At 37.9% G+C, this 15,943-nt stretch overlaps 1 pseudogene; it reads left to right on the top strand.

Moving 5' to 3' along the window:
- The first annotated feature begins 331 nt into the window (after positions 1–331).
- Positions 332–8,940, top strand: LOC103259608 (annotated as a pseudogene).
- Positions 8,941–15,943: the final 7,003 nt, after the last annotated feature.

The raw sequence follows: 15,943 nt of genomic DNA, 5'->3' as shown, positions 1-15,943 counted from the left end.
AATAGAATAAAGTTAGTAAATTAACAGAACCAACAACCACAATCTAAAACTTTTCCTTTAAGTCCAATGTCCTCTGAGTTCTGATTTCTAGCTGTGTTTGCAGGCTGGTAGATTTTTTCACAGTTAGGGTCAGTTGCCCTGGCCTGCTGTGAAGTGCAGTTCAGATCTGGGCTCCCTGCCCTATGACTCAGATCTAGCCTGTGTCTATTTATCAAGGGTGAAGGGTTTCTGCTCTTCCCATTGTGATTTTTTTACCTTGGATACCCAGCAGGTGATGGTATCTCACAGCTCCAGTTGATCTTTATCTGCAGCTGCTGCAACCTCCAAGTCAATGCAACCCGATAGGGTGCAAGTCGGAGGGAAACCAGGATGTGAGGTAGCTGACAATGGTAGTGGTGGTGGCAGCAGCCACCTCACAGTAAGTGGAAGGAGCTCCTCGAGTCTGACTCTGGGTGAGGGGTGGGTGTGATAGTGGCAGTAGCAGCGGAGGAGATCTTAGTAGATTGTGCTTGTGGGGGTCTCACTGCCTGAAGTGGTGGGTTACCATAGTCATTGGTGGGGCTATGCCACAGTGGCATCTGCAGCTGCAGCAGCTGCCCAGACCACCATGATGTTTGAGCTGTGGTTGTGGCTGAGCTCTGTGTGAAGATCAGGCTGACAACGATGGGATGTGCAATTCCCGGGAGAGAGCTAGAGTCTTTATGTGTGTTCTCTTTTGCGGAAGTTCTCACAGACCAAACTGCTCCATCGCCATCTTTCTGGAAGTGCCAAAAGTTTATTTTTCAAATGCTTGTTTTTATTCCTCCTACCTCATTAAAATGTGGAATAGTAGCCTTTCCTGTCTCACCCATGTCTTCATGGGATGGTTCAATCACATATCAATAATTCTGTCTTCTTCTATATGCAAATTTTATTAATTTTATTAATCAAGTCTGCCTTTTGTTGTATAATTATCATAATTTTACATAGTTGAGCTACTTTTTTGAATCTTGACTTGAAATCTTTTAACATTATCTACATAAACAACATATTTATATTCAATTCATTGCTATTTTAAAGTGTTTTTAATCTTTATCAATCAAACATGTAGATATGCAATACCTTACATTTGTGGCACATTTTTCTGTTTTTAAAATCAAAAGTATTTGTGTACTTGAATGTTCTATTCACAGTGACCTCTGAATGGATCTTATTAGTAATTCTATTACTGCTGGAGATCTTTCCAGGTGACCTGTCTCAAGGTGTCAGGGAGACTCACTATGCCTAGGAACAATCATACCAACATGAGAAGCAACAACAGCAACAGCACCAAGGGTAGGTCACAACATTGTCAGCAGGATTCCTCAGATTCTTGTCCCAGCCACAATTAACCTTCTCCACCCTCTTCGCATACTTCCCAGGGGATGTGAAGAGAGACATCTTGGATGAGCTAATCCTGGGATACTGAAGAACAAAGAGACATCCAGAGTTCATGGCACTTGAAAAGGTGGGCTCCAGCTCTAGATACACAGACCTTGATCTAATCATTCACATTTTCTTCTTAGAAAGGACAATGGACCCTAGCACTGATCAAAGAATGGAATGGAATTTAATATTTATTTCCTATATTCAAGTTTCTGTTGTGTCTTACTAATTCATCAGCAATATGAGTTCACACAAGATTCATACTGCTTCCACGGTCGAAAAATGGGCAAATTCTCCCTGATCATCTGATCCTTGAAGTCCTTTTACCCGTCTCTCCTGGGATTCCAGAGTCAGAGGAGGGACTAGCTAGGAAGTGCACACATGTCCACAGGGTGCAAAAAATGCAGACTCAGTCCATTCCTGCATTTGAGTAGCTGCTTCTCTCCTTCCTCTACAGGTCATGATGAGGAGTCCCTGTGTCTGTGTACTTCCCAGGGTCCACAACATGGGGTCTGCACTGATCTGGGCTTCCTTCTCATTATGCTCAAAGTTAATGCTTCCTCTGCACCAGGATCATCTATGATGACTCTACTTGGGGCTGTTCTCAGCCTTTCCCTCTGTTTTTTCAAGAATTCTGTGTGAAGTTCAGTTTTTGAAGTCAGGGGTAAAAATGAGACATTATTTGGATTATCCGAATCTCTCCTACAAAGCCTGTGGATTCACCTTCACTTACTGCAGTGTGAGCTGTTTTCAGAAGGGTCTGAGGTGTGGACTGGAGTAGTTGGCAACAGCGGGTAATTCAACTGGAGAAAATTATATTTTTCATCAGTACACAGATGATTTACAATCTCTTACACCAATCCTACAATTCTACAAACATAGCCTTTCTTAATATGACCAACCTGGAAGCTGTAGATATGACTTTGTTTTACAGTGCATGAGACAATGACAGGAGAAATCAATGTGAGCCCTGACACAAACCACTCTGCAGGGGCTGTCAGAACACCAGAGGTCTCTGGAGAACATGCTTAGGAGAAGACCCAGAATGAAGCTGTGGCTTTCAGATACATATTGGTGATACCTGTCCCAATCCATGCCTTCCCCTGTATTTTTTATTGTTGTATTTTGTAACTTCTTTTGTATGGTGTTGTCTGAAAAATTCAGCATGGGACAACAATTTCATACCAATTTCAATTCTTCATTTTTAGTCTACATTCAGCAATGCTCTACAATAAAGTTGATTTTGGCCTTGGCTTTACCCATTTGTATTATTATTAGCACTCTTATAGTTATCCGACTATGAAATCTATCAATATGACCATTCTCTGTTGATCCTTGTATAATCAGATACAGATGAAAAAGGCACACAAAGAGAGGTTATGTTGGCAGGTGAGTGTCTGATCTTTGCTTTTTTTATCTCCTGCTTCAGACAAATTCACTTAATTAACCAAAGAATGAGTGTATGGAACATGGAGAAGTCTTGTTAGTTATTTTGTGCAAAATTGAAAGTCTCCATGGCTGTATTCTATCAATCTTTTTCCTACACTAATGTCTAAAGGTGCTTCTCTTAGATATTTGTCAAATAATTTTATAGTTCCAGGTATTACTTTAAGTTATATAACTCTTCTTGAGTTAGTGTCTGTATATAGGAAAATGTGTGAATTTTTTATTTTATGCACATGGCAAGCCACTATTCCCATTTAACTATTATTAAATACGATGTATTTTTCCGTGTGTGTGTGTGTGTGTGTGTGTGTGTGTGTGTGTGTGTGTTTGTATTTAAGGATGTGGGGTAAGATGCTGGATTAATAAACAAGTGCTCATTATACATGTAAAGTTTTGTACCTTTATTGACATTATGTGTCCCCCTTCCCCTCCCCTGGCAGTGTCCCACTACTGTGAATTCCTTTCTTCAAGGATTATGACAAATGTTCAATGTTCACTTACGAGTAAGAATATGTGATACTCATTTCTTTGTTTCTGTGATAAATCACTCAGTATTATAGACTCTAATTCCATCAAAGTTGCTGCAAAGTTCATAAATGTGATTTTCTTTAGGGTTGTATAATTGTTCAGTATATATATATATATGTATATATATATATTTTTCACATTTTCTTTATTCATTACACTTTCAACTTGCAGTACAGTTGGATCAATGTGTTTGCTATTGTGAATAGTGTTGCCATAAACATACGTGTGCAGGTATCTTTTCTGTAGAGTGATTTGAGCTCCTTTGGAAATATTCTCAGAAGAATAATTGCTGAGTCATATGGAACATCAATTTTTAGTTCTTTTTGAATTCACCACACTGTCTTCAATAGAGGTTATACTAGTTTAACTTTCCAAGAGAAGCATAGAAATATTCCCCTTTCCCCATATCCACTCCAGCATCTGATGTTTTTCGATTTTTTTGATGATGGCCATCCTGGGTGAAGTATGGTGTGGATTTAATTTGCATTTTTGGTGATTAGTGAGACGATCCTTTTTTTTGGTATCTGTTGGCTGAATATATGGCTTCTTTTGAGAAATATATATTCACATATTTTCCCCATTTTTAATAGGTGTTTTATTTTTGACCTCCTTTTGGCACATTTGAGTTCCTTCTAGATCCTGGATATTAAGCCTTTGTCAAGTTAACAGTCGGCAAATATTTTTTAATATACTGTGGGATCTTTTGATAGTTTCCTTAAATTTGTAGAACCTTATCAGTTTGATGAAGTTCCCTTTTTCTATCTCATCTTTGTGACATTCGCCTTTGGAGAACTGAACAATAATTAGTTGCCTATTACTCTAAAAGTGTTTCTTATGCTTTCTTCTAAGATACTTAAACTTTGAGGCTTTACATTTGGAACTTTGATCCATTTACAGTTTATTTTGTGTATGGTGATAGGTAGGTGAAATGTATATGTCTGTTTCAGTCTCCTGCATGTGACCAGACAGTTTTTCCCGCACTATTTACTGAAGTGTTTCTCCTCTCTCCAGTAGTTGTTGGTGGAGTCTTTGTGTATATTTCTGTTGACTACATTAAAGATCACTTAGTTGCAAGTATGTAACTTTATTTCTGTGTTTCATTGACCTATGTGTCTAGAATTGTACCAATATGATGTTCTTTTGATTACTATAAAATAGTGGTTTAGTTTGACAACAAGTATTGTGATAATTTTGACTTTATTATTGTTGCTTATAATTACATTGGCTATTTATAATTCCATATGAATTTATGGAATTTTTAAAAATACTGTGAAAAATAATGTTGGTATTTTGATAAAGATTGCATTGAATTTATAGATGCTTTGGGCAGTATGGTCATTGGAATGATCACTTATTCTTCCAATCCATGAGCATGGGATGGTTTCCATTTGTTATCTACAGTGTATTTCATCAGTGGTTTGTAGTTATTTTCATGGAGACCTTCCACTTTCTTAGTTAAGTGTATTTTTACATGTTGTATTTTTGTAGCTATTGCTAATGGGGTGGCCTTCTTGAATTGGCTCTCAGCTAGATTGTTAATGATATATAAAAATGCTAATAATCGAGACTGCAGGGAGGACAAGCCACAGGTCCCATTCTGCAGGTTTCTTCCTGCATTTCTGCAGTGGCCGTGGTGCTCCCGTTGGGTTTTTGCAGGCAGTGACATACTGCCTGCAAGCCGGAGACCACACAGCACCTCGCAGGGCAATGGACAGCTGAACCCCACTCCCTCAGGACTCCGTGGCGTCGTCCACACCACTCGCCATCCCTGCAGGGAGAAAGCCAAAAGCCAAGGCGCCACTTCCTCCAGCTGAGATCAAATACGCTGATTTCGCTTCAGTTCCTGATTCTGTAGAATCCACTGCTTTCAGCATGGAACAAAAAGAAACATGATAGACCGAGACATTGAATTCTCGGTGGTTTTACCTGGAGATGTTATCAAATCTACTACTGTTCATGGCAGTAAACCTATGATGGACTTTTTGATATTTTTCTGTGCACAGTATCACTTGAATCCATCAAGTTACATAATTGATCTGCTATCCACTGAAAAGAGTCACATTAAATTTAAGCCAAATACACCAATAGGAATGCTGGAGGTAGAGAAGGTAATTTTAAAGCCAAAAATTTTGGATAAGATAAAGCCTACACCAATAATACCAGAGAAAACAATGAGAGTAGTGATCAATTTTAAGAAAACACAGGAGACCATAGTAAGAGGTAGCCCACATGCATCACTTAAAGAACTAGCTCCTATTATCTGTAGGAAATGTGAGCTTGATCCATTACCTACACTGTTGCTGAAAGATTACCAAGCTCAGGAGCCCCTCGAGCTGTCAAAATCTGTTTTTTTTATTTTTGAGTTGGAGTCTTACTCTGTCACCCAGACTGGAGTGCAGTGGTTGCTCCCAGCCACTGCAGTCTCGACCTGCTGGGCTCTGGTGATCCTTCCGCCTCAGCCTTCCAAGTAGCCGGAATTACAGGCATGCGCTACCACACCCGGCTGATTTTTTTATTTATTGTAGAGATGTGGTCTCGCTGCCCAGGCGGGTCTCGAACTGGAGGGCTCAGGCAATCCACTCACCTCAGCCTCCCAAAGGCGTGGGATTACAGGCTGAGCCACCAAGCCCAGCCAAAATCTCTTAATGACCTGGGACTAAGAGAATTATATGCCATGGATGTCAACAGAGCCACTTCTGTTACTGCCTTCAGTAAGTCATCTTTACAAGAGTCCTGCCAAATATCACCAAACCTAGACATTATGAAGGAGAAAGAAAAAAAGGATTTTTCAGTTTTTTTCAATGTAGTAAGAAAAAGTGGGACCAAACTGCAAGTGCTTCTCCTGCAACCCCTCTAGTAAATAAGCACCAGACAACTTTTATGAGATCCAACGCCATCTCCAAACGATATATTTCAAACACCCTGCCATCAGATGTGCCCAAGCACAGGCGAGCTCCATTGTCCCTGATGTCAGCATCTCAGAGCACCCCTCCAGGACCTTGGATGCATCCAGGGGAGGCCAATTTCTTGTGTAATGAAATCTGTGAGTGTGCATGAAACAGATAAGAATCCTTATGAAGCAGGCATAGTGAGGACTGGCTCGCTGCCCCGTAGCAGCACAGGAAATTCATCTTTGAGAAAGGACAAAGCAAAAAGCATCTTCCCCACCTTCCAAAATATCCCAGCATCAAAGTAATGAAAATAGTCATGTTACTGCTGTACATTCAGTAGATGGTGCTCCTTCAGAAAGTGTTTCAGAACCAAAATCTCCTGAGGGTCTATGCAGTCCAGATTTTACTTCTTTGGCAGAATACTCCCCTAACCCTTGGCTCCCCAGGCAGGAGCAGTACACTGTGTCCAAAGTGACAGAGGAAAGCTCTCTCTCAGAGAGCCCTGGGAACACCTGAGGCAGCTGTGACATCATGGACATCTGAAGTAAGCTCTGATTATGGCTTTGAAGAAATAGGTGAAAGAAAAGAACTGAGTGAAGTGCCTGAAGACGAGGCTAAAATTGTTTCTCTGAAGTCACAAGATACTCTTTTTGTATCCCCAGATATAGTAAATATCCCCAAAAATGATACTGACTCAGCCCCCGGCATTGATAGTGGAGAGTTCTTACAAACTCCAAGGAAGAAAAACAGGAAGCTAGAAACACAGATGGACAGGGATCACAGAATTTAGAACATGATGCAAGCAATGAAGAGATGGTAGTTGTTAGTAAGAGAAACTTGACGCCATTGGGCCCAAACCAAAAGAATGAGAACAGAGACGATAATATAAATGAGGGAGTGAGGAAAACAAATCACTGTAGGAGCTGTTGCCAAAAATAACGACATGAACACGGATGTTGTCAGACTATCAGACTCTCGGGTACATAAAACTCATACTACTGTAAGTTACAAGGAAAACCATCTAGCAGCTTCGATGGTACCAGATCAAAAAATGAATCAACCCAATGCAGAAAAGACAAAAATTCAAGATGCAGCAATTTAGACAACCCCCTCTAGGAACAGGTTTTGTGGGAATCAACAAGATCATAATTTGTCTGACTTTAAAATTAATGAAAGTGTGAAAACTTCAAATAACAAATCAACTAAATATTTATCCAAAGTTCACAAGATTCGGTAGAAACCTAAAGGGAATTCAGGAGTCAAGGCACCCTAATTATACATTCAAAAGAACAACTCACCATGAAAGTTCCAATTTGTGTACGTAGTGATGATGATCTTTTGCCTTCTGTAGATAGGATTGACACAAATTCGACTGCTTCTTACCTGAAGAATTATCCATTTTACAGATAGGACTACAACTCCAAGCCAAAACCTTTCAATGACATCACACGAGAGTATATACCCCAAATCAGAATGACTACTTATAAATTAGTGCCTCCCAAATCCTTGGAAATATCAAAAGACTGGGAATTGGAAACTGTAGGGTATAAAGATGATCAAGAGATATGTACTTTAGTAAAAAAAAATCCCACTCTTGAGACTGTGAGAGGAACTGCCATCCAAACAGAAAACCCTTCCATTTCTGCTGAACCAAAGGAGTCACCACCAGACCTTAAACCTAAGCCTAACTTGAAAACAGATGATGAGGTGCACAGTGCTGTGAACTCATCGGATGGTGCCATGGTTAATCCTCTGAGACCTCCCAAAGTGATGAGACATTGGCACAGCTCCCTTTGCACCAAATTTGGAAGATACAAACAATATTTTGGAGTCAAAATTTAAATCTCTGGCTTCAAATTCCCAGGCAAAACCCAGTTCTTTTTTCTTGCAGATGCAGAAGAGAGGATCCGACCAGTATGTGACATCTGCTGCAGCCAAGAATGCCCATGCTGCCCCCAGTCGTACTCCAAAAGAATTGCCAAATAAGGTGGTAGGAAAGGGTATGCTGACTCCTTCTGAGCAGACTGTTTCTCCCTTAAGTAAAACAGCTCACTCTGTCTCACAACCCCAAATTCAAAATACTGATGATGACATCGTCAGTCAGAAACCCATGGAAACCTCTCCTCCTCCCCCCGTATCACCAAAACCTGGGACTCTTCCCAGTAGCCAGGAAGCAGCACTAAACCTGAAGCCTTTGAAAACTTTTGGTGCCCCACTGCCATACTCAAATTCGCGTCCTTTACCGTTTGCCCTCGCTGTAGTGAGAAGGTCACAGACTTTCAGTTAAACACGTACTGAGTCATGCAGTGAAGTGGCATCTGCCCAACCTCCAGCCAACACAGAGGAAGAGAAGACTCATTCTGTAAATAAATGTGTGGACATCCCACAGCCTGAGGTGATTGATAAGGAAAATAACTCTGCACGTAATGAACAGAATTCCCAAATACTGACTCCAACTGAGTGTCCATCATTCACCCTTAAGAGACAAAATTCATTAACATTCCAAAGCTCTGACCCAAAACAGATTCGACAGAGTTTGCTGACTGCAATCCTTCCTGGAGAGGCAGCTGCCAAATTGAAAAGGGTTACCATTCCATCAAATACATTATCTGTGAATGGAAGGATATGTCTCAGCCGTTCTGTGTCCCCTGATGCCCAGGCCGGCCGTTAATTGTTGCCCCACCATGCTGCCCTTCACTTCCACTTCACTGACCAACTTCATTCCAGCAGAGAATGTTGACAGATGTATATTCAGATGTACACTAATATATTATCTGTTAAAATATAAGAATCATGGCTTTTATTGCCAGGAGGAGAATTACAGAATTTATAACATAATAATTTTAAATCTTTTTTTGCCTTAAGAGCTGCATATGCTGCTTTAGAACTTTAAAAGAGTAAATGACATTTGTTTTTTTCAAATGAGAAATAATCGCTTTTTATTGATTTCTCTTAACACATTTTCTACAATGGTGACAGACAAAAGTATAAATTAAGAGTCAAAGACATATTTGTATGACACATGAATAGTTAAACATTGTCTGACATTTGCTGTCTCAGTGCTACAGTTTACTTGAAAACATAAGTTATATTAATTATGTCTAATTTTGTGCTGAAGAGAACTAGTGATATCAAAAAAAGTATATTCAGTTCAACGATTATTTTCAGTGATGAATCACTTAGTGTGAAAGACTTACTTATCTTGTGCGTTCTTTCTATAATTTCAAGTCTTCATCAAATTCATGGGAAGTTCATAGTATTTTAATATTTCATTAACATGGAACTCTTGGGTTTTTAATCTGTAGAACGAAAATTGCACAAGAAAACTTAAATATATTCTATATATAATTATGACATTGTCAAACAGATATTACATATTTTATATGCCAGAAGCCTTAGAAATCTTTCTGTGAAAACGTTGATATATTGTGACAGTTATTTCACATTTGTTATGTAGAGAAGAATAGAGGTTAGTTTATATCCATATGGAAAACTTTAACAAATACTTGGAAGTTCCAAAAATCCTGATATTATTTCAAGTAACATGATAAAATAGGCATTATATAGTTCAGACACTAATATTCTAAATAATAATATATATTTACATTAAAACTAAAACTTTTTTTTTTTTTTTTTTTGTGAGTTGGAGTCTCACTCTGTCGCCCAGACTGGAGTGCAGCGGCCACTCCCGGCCACCGCAGCCTCGACCTGCCGGGCTCCGGCGATCCTTCCGCCTCAGCCTTCCAAGTAGCCGGAATTACAGGCATGCGCTACCACACCCGGCTGATTTTTTGATTTATTGTAGAGATGAGGTCTCGCTGCCCAGGCGGGTCTCGAACCCGCAGGCTCAGGCAATCCACTCACCTCAGCCTCCCAAAGGCGCGGGATTACAGGCTGAGCCACCGGAGCCCGGCAAAACTAAAACTTTTAAGCAAAATAATGCCTAATTTATTGGCTTACAGCTATTCTGGGGTCTAGGACTTGTTGGTATTCTGTTTCTACTTTAATCATTTAATAATTTATTTATTATTTATTATTATTTTAATAATTTAATAATTTATTCTGAAAATTTTGTTCAAACAAGCTGATATGAAGTTTGTTTTCATTAAAACTACTGGGATATCTACACCTTTGAAAAATATGTTGATCTTTTTTGTGTTTAATAAAATTCAGTTGTATAAAAAATGGTAATAATCTTGTCACACTGATTTGGTATCCTGAAATACATTGCTGAATTCATTTATCAAATCTAAGTGGTTTATTTTTTCATTCTTTAATTATCCTTTTTTTTGATATAAGATTACATCCTCAATGAACATGGCTAGTTACACTTTCTCCTTTTCAAATTTGAGGGCTTTCAGTTTTTTATTTTATTTTTTGTTCTTTCTTCCTTTTTTTTTTTAACTACTAGTTGCTCCTTTTAGGATTCCAGAACTATGTGGGCTGATATTGGTAAGAGCATGCATCCTTGTCATATCCCAACTCTTAGAGAATATTATCTAATGTTTTCCCTTTCTGATTATCACTCTGGGTTTTTAATGTATAACGTTAATTGCATTTTGAATTTTTCAACAATAAATATGCTGATTTTTATAATAAAAATTTTGAATTTTATTGAAAAATTCCTGAAATATTTTGAAATAATTTTAAACATTTTCTTCTAATTATTTTTGTGTGATGGGTTCCATTTATTGATTTGTGTGTTGTAAAATATCCTTGCTTCCCTGGGATAAAACCTATCTGCTCATGCTGCATTTTCTATTTGATGCACTGTTGGATTCAATTTACTAGTAATTTGTTTAGGATTTTCAGATCTATGCTCATCAAGGATATTAGTCTGTGGTTTAATGTTTGTGTTATATCCTTGCCTGGTTTTAGTATTAGATTAGTACTGGTCTTGTATTATAAAATATAGAGAATTTCCTCCTAGAGTGTATGGAAGTTTTTCAGGAATATTAGTACTAGCTCATCATCTGTGCTTGGTACAATTCAATTATGAATCCATCTCCACCTTGGTTTCTTGTTTTTATTTGTTCAAATTATTTTTATTATTGACTCAATCTCACAATTCATTATTGCTCTTTTCAAAGTATCTATTTATTTCTGGTTCAATCTCAGGATGTTGCATATGTCTATGAATTAATTCATTATTTAAGCTACCTGGTTTTTGAGTATACAAACATAGTTTCTGATTATCCTCTCTATTTCTTTTGTGTCAAGTGTAATATATCATTTTTCAAATTGTGATTGTGGATGTTTATATGTATATGTTTTTCATTTCTTGGTTAGTCTAGTTAGTGGTTTAACAATTTTATTTATATTTTATATAAGGAACTGTTAATTTTGTTTATTTTTATATGTTTATATCTTCTTTTTATCTTATTTTCTCTGTTATTTGTATTTTGTACTAAATTGAAGTTTGGTTTGATTTAATTTTCTAGTATTTTGAAGGTGACAATATGTTGCTAATTTAGAATCTTTTACTATTTTATCATAGGCACTTAATACCATAAACTTTTCACTTAGCACTGTGTCTGCTATATTCCTACATATTTAGTGTGTTGTGTTTCATTTTTATTTTTTAAAATATTCTTAAAATATTTTTTCATAAGTATTGCTCCTCAATTATGGTTTCTTATTGCATAGAATGGCTTTTTCTGCTGCATTACTTTCAGTCTAGTTGTGTTTTTATGGGCAATGTGAGTTTCTTGTAAGTGAATTATATTTTGTCAATCTCTGTCTTTTATTTAATTTTTAAAGAAGACTAGTCTTTTAATAAGTCTTATAAAAACACATTTCAAAATTTTGTAGTCATACTTGAAGTAAGTAAACTTTATATTTTGTGGAAAATCCAAATATAATATTATTTTTTATTTTATAGATGTAGGGTAAAATTCAGGGTTAGGTATACACATGTTCATTATGCATGTACCCTTGTTGATGAAATGTACCCTCTCTCCCCTGGTATTTTCCCTCAACTGCCAATCCCACACTTCCTGCTCTGACAGTTTTCCACTATTGCCAATACCTTTCTTATATGTAAAGGAATTCAAATCGTTCTACAAAAAGTTACCTGCACACACATATTTTTTGCAGCTCTATTCACAACATGGAACCATCCATGCTGCCCATCGAAACTGGATTTTAAAAATGGAGTGCATATACACAATGGAATATTATTCAACCATAAAAAGGACAAACATATGGACTTTACACAACTTGGATGGACTTAGAGTCTATCATACTGAGTGATCTACCAAAGAAACAAAGGACAGAGAGTTCTTTGCGTTCTCACTCATAAGCAGACCTTGAACAATCTCTGACCTTGAATTGGTTGCTTAACATATTTCCACTGAAGGTTGATGTAGATATGTGAGGTTTTGTTCCTGTCATATTGTTGTTTTAAAATTGTTTTATAAATTAATTTTCTTCCTTTTTTTCTCTTTTTTTCTTTGTGGTTTCATAAAATTTTGTCTAGTTGTCAATAGATTTCTTAAATTTTCTCATGTTTCTGAAATTTTTTTTGGCTCTACAATTTTATTTTATTTTTTAATTTTTTTCATAATCAATATTTTTTATTATGATATTGTGGGGTACAGTTAAGGGTTAGGTAAGCGATTATGCTTAGTTCAGGCACCCTTGTTGAAAAGAGGTGTCTCCCCATCCCCATGCAGATATTTACTACCGTTAATCCCATCTCCCTTCCCCTCCCCCCCATAGTTTCCTACCACTGTCAGTCATTTTCTTATAGTAGTATGTTGGGTGTTCAAGGTCCACTATATGAGTGAGAACATGTGATACTCAGATCTCTGTTTCTGTGAGAGATCACTCAGTATAATAGACTCTAGTTCCATCCAGGTTGCTGCGAAATTCATGATTTTCTTCTTTTTTATGGCTGCATAGTATTCCATCGCGTATATATACCACATTTTTTTAAATCCAGTCCTCTTTTGATGGGCAGCATGGTTGCTTCCAGGTTCTTGCTATTGTGAACAATGTTGCAATAAACATATGTGTGCAGGTATCATTTATAGAGTGATTTGAGTTGTTCAGGGTATATTCCCAGTAGAGGGATTGCAGGGTCATATGGAAAGTCAATATTTAGAGCTTTTAGGAATCTCCATACTGTTTTCCACAGAGGTTGCACTAGTTTGCACCCCCACCAACAGTGTAGAAGTGTTCCATTTTCACCACACCCTCCCCAGCAACTGTTATTTTTTAAGTTACTGATAATTGCCATTCTGACTGGAGTTAGGTGGTATCTCAGTGTGGTTTTGATTTGCATCTCCTTGATGATTAGTGAGGTTGAACATTTCTTCATGTGTCTGATGGCTGCTCAGATGTCTTCTTTTGAGAAGTGTCTGTTCATAACTTTTGCCCACTTTATAATGGGGCTTTTTGGTTTTTTTCTTTTCAGCACGTTTGAGTTTCTTATAGATCCAAGACGTTAAGACTTTTCAGACCTGGAGTTGGCAAATACTTTTTCCCAGGCTGTAGGATGTCTTCCTGCTCTCTCTCTCTCTCTCTTTTTTTTTTTTTTTGAGTTGGAGTCTCACTCTGTCGCCCAGACTGGAGTGCAGTGGCCACTCCTGGTCACCGCAGCCTCGACCTGCTGGGCTCCGGCGATCCTTCCGCCTCAGTCTTCCAAGTAGACGGAATTACAGGCATGTGCTACCATACCCGGCTGATTTATTTATTTATTTATTGTAGAGATGGGGTCTCATTGCCCAGGCGGGTCCTGAACCCGTGGGCTCAAGCAATCCACTCACCTCAGCCTCCCAAAAGTGCAGGCTTACAAGCTGAGCCACCAAGCCTGGCTTTCCTGCTCTCTTGATGGTTTCTTTGGTTTTGCAGAAGCTTTTCAGTTTAATTAGGTCCCACTTGACAATCTTATCTCTTATGGTCTGTGGGTTTCAGGTTTTGTTCAGGAATAGGCTGCCAATTCCAATTTCCACGAGAGTATGTCCTTCATTTTCCATGGTTCTTATGGTTTGAGGTTTTACATTTAGGTCTCTGATCCATTTTGAGTTACTTTTTGTGCATGTTGATAAACAGGGGTCCTGTTTCAATCTTCTGCATGTGGTCAGCCAGATTTCCCAATACCATTTACTGAATAGGTTCTCCTCACCCCAGTGGTAGGTGGTGGAGGTTTTGTCAAAGATGAGTTGGAGCTGGGCTTGGTGGCTCAGGCTGTAATCCCACATGGCCATTGCACTCCAGTCTGGGCGACAGAGTGACACTCCAACTCAAAAAAAAAAAGATGAATTGGTTGAGAAATTGAGGTTTTGCCTCTGGAATCTCAATTCTATTTCATTTCTCTGTATGCCTGTTTCTGTACAAATACCAAGCTGTATTGTAGTTTTATAGTAAAGTGTGAAGTCTGGTAATGTTTTGTGTTTTTTTGCTGAGGATTGTTCTGGCTATTCTTGATTGTTTGTGTTTCCATATGAATATCTGTGTTGTTTTTTCTAGGTCTGAGAAGAATGTTGCTGGTAGTTTGACGGGTATTGCATTAAATCTGTAGATTGCCTTAGGTAAGATGGACATCTTCACAATGTTGATTCTTCCAATCTATGAGCATGGGATATTTTTCCACCTGTTTGTGTCATCTTTGATTTCTTTGATCAGTGTTTTGTAGTTTGCATGTAAAGGTCTTTCACGTTTCTGGTTAGGAAGATGCCAAGGTATTTCATTTTTGTGGCTATTGTGAATGGAATTGTCCTTTTTATTTGGATTTCTGTTTGTTCATTATTGGTGTAAAGAAATGCAATTGTCTTTTGCACATTTATTTTATATCCTGAGATTTTGCCAAAGTCCTTTATCAGTTTAAGGAGGTTTTTTTGACAAATTCTCTTGGGTTATCAAGGTACAATGATCATGTCATCTGTAAAGAGAGATGACTTGACTTCCTCTTCTCCTATTTAAATACCCCTTATTGCCTTCTCTTGTCTGATTGCTCTAGCTAGGACTTTCAATACTATATTGAACAGGAGGGGTGAGAGTGGGCATCCTTGTCTTTTTTCAGTTGTCAGGGGAAATGGTTCCACTTTTTGTCCATTTAGGATTATGCTGGCTGTAGATTGCTCATAGATGGCTTTTACTACTTTGAGGTATGTTCCCCATATGCCTAGCTGTTCGAGGATTTTTATTAAGAAGGAATGCTGAATTTTATCAAAAGTTTTGTCTGCATCTAATGATATAATCATGTGGTTTTTGTTTTCACAACTGTTGATGTATTTAATTACATTTATTGTTTTACAAATGTTGAACCAGAATTGCATCTCAGGGATGAAACCCACTTAGTGATGATGGATTATTTTTGAGATGTATTGTTGAATTTGGTTCACTAGGATCTTGTTGAGAATTTTAGCATCTATGTTCATCAAAGATATTGGCCTGTAGTTTTCTTTCTTTGTTGGGTCTTTACCTGGCTTGGGTATCAATGTGATGTTAGCTTCGTAAAATGATTTGGGGAGAGTTCTATCTTTCTCAGTCACCTGGAATGCCTTCAGTAGGATTGGTATAAGCTCCTCCTTAAATGTCTTGTAGAATTCTGCTGGAAAACCATCTGGTCCAGGGCTTTTTTTGGTAGGTAGTTTTCTTATCACATAGTCATTTTCCTTGATTGTTATTGGTCTTTTTAAGGTCTCAATTTCTTCTTGTTTCAACCTAGG

Source organism: Carlito syrichta, unplaced genomic scaffold (genome assembly GCF_000164805.1).
Source record: "Carlito syrichta isolate Samal-C Ts95f unplaced genomic scaffold, Tarsius_syrichta-2.0.1 Scaffold302915, whole genome shotgun sequence".
Taxonomy (NCBI): Eukaryota; Metazoa; Chordata; class Mammalia; order Primates; family Tarsiidae; genus Carlito; species Carlito syrichta.
The sequence above is the reverse complement of the archived record's forward strand: the minus strand, read 5'-3'. Positions and strand labels throughout refer to the sequence as shown.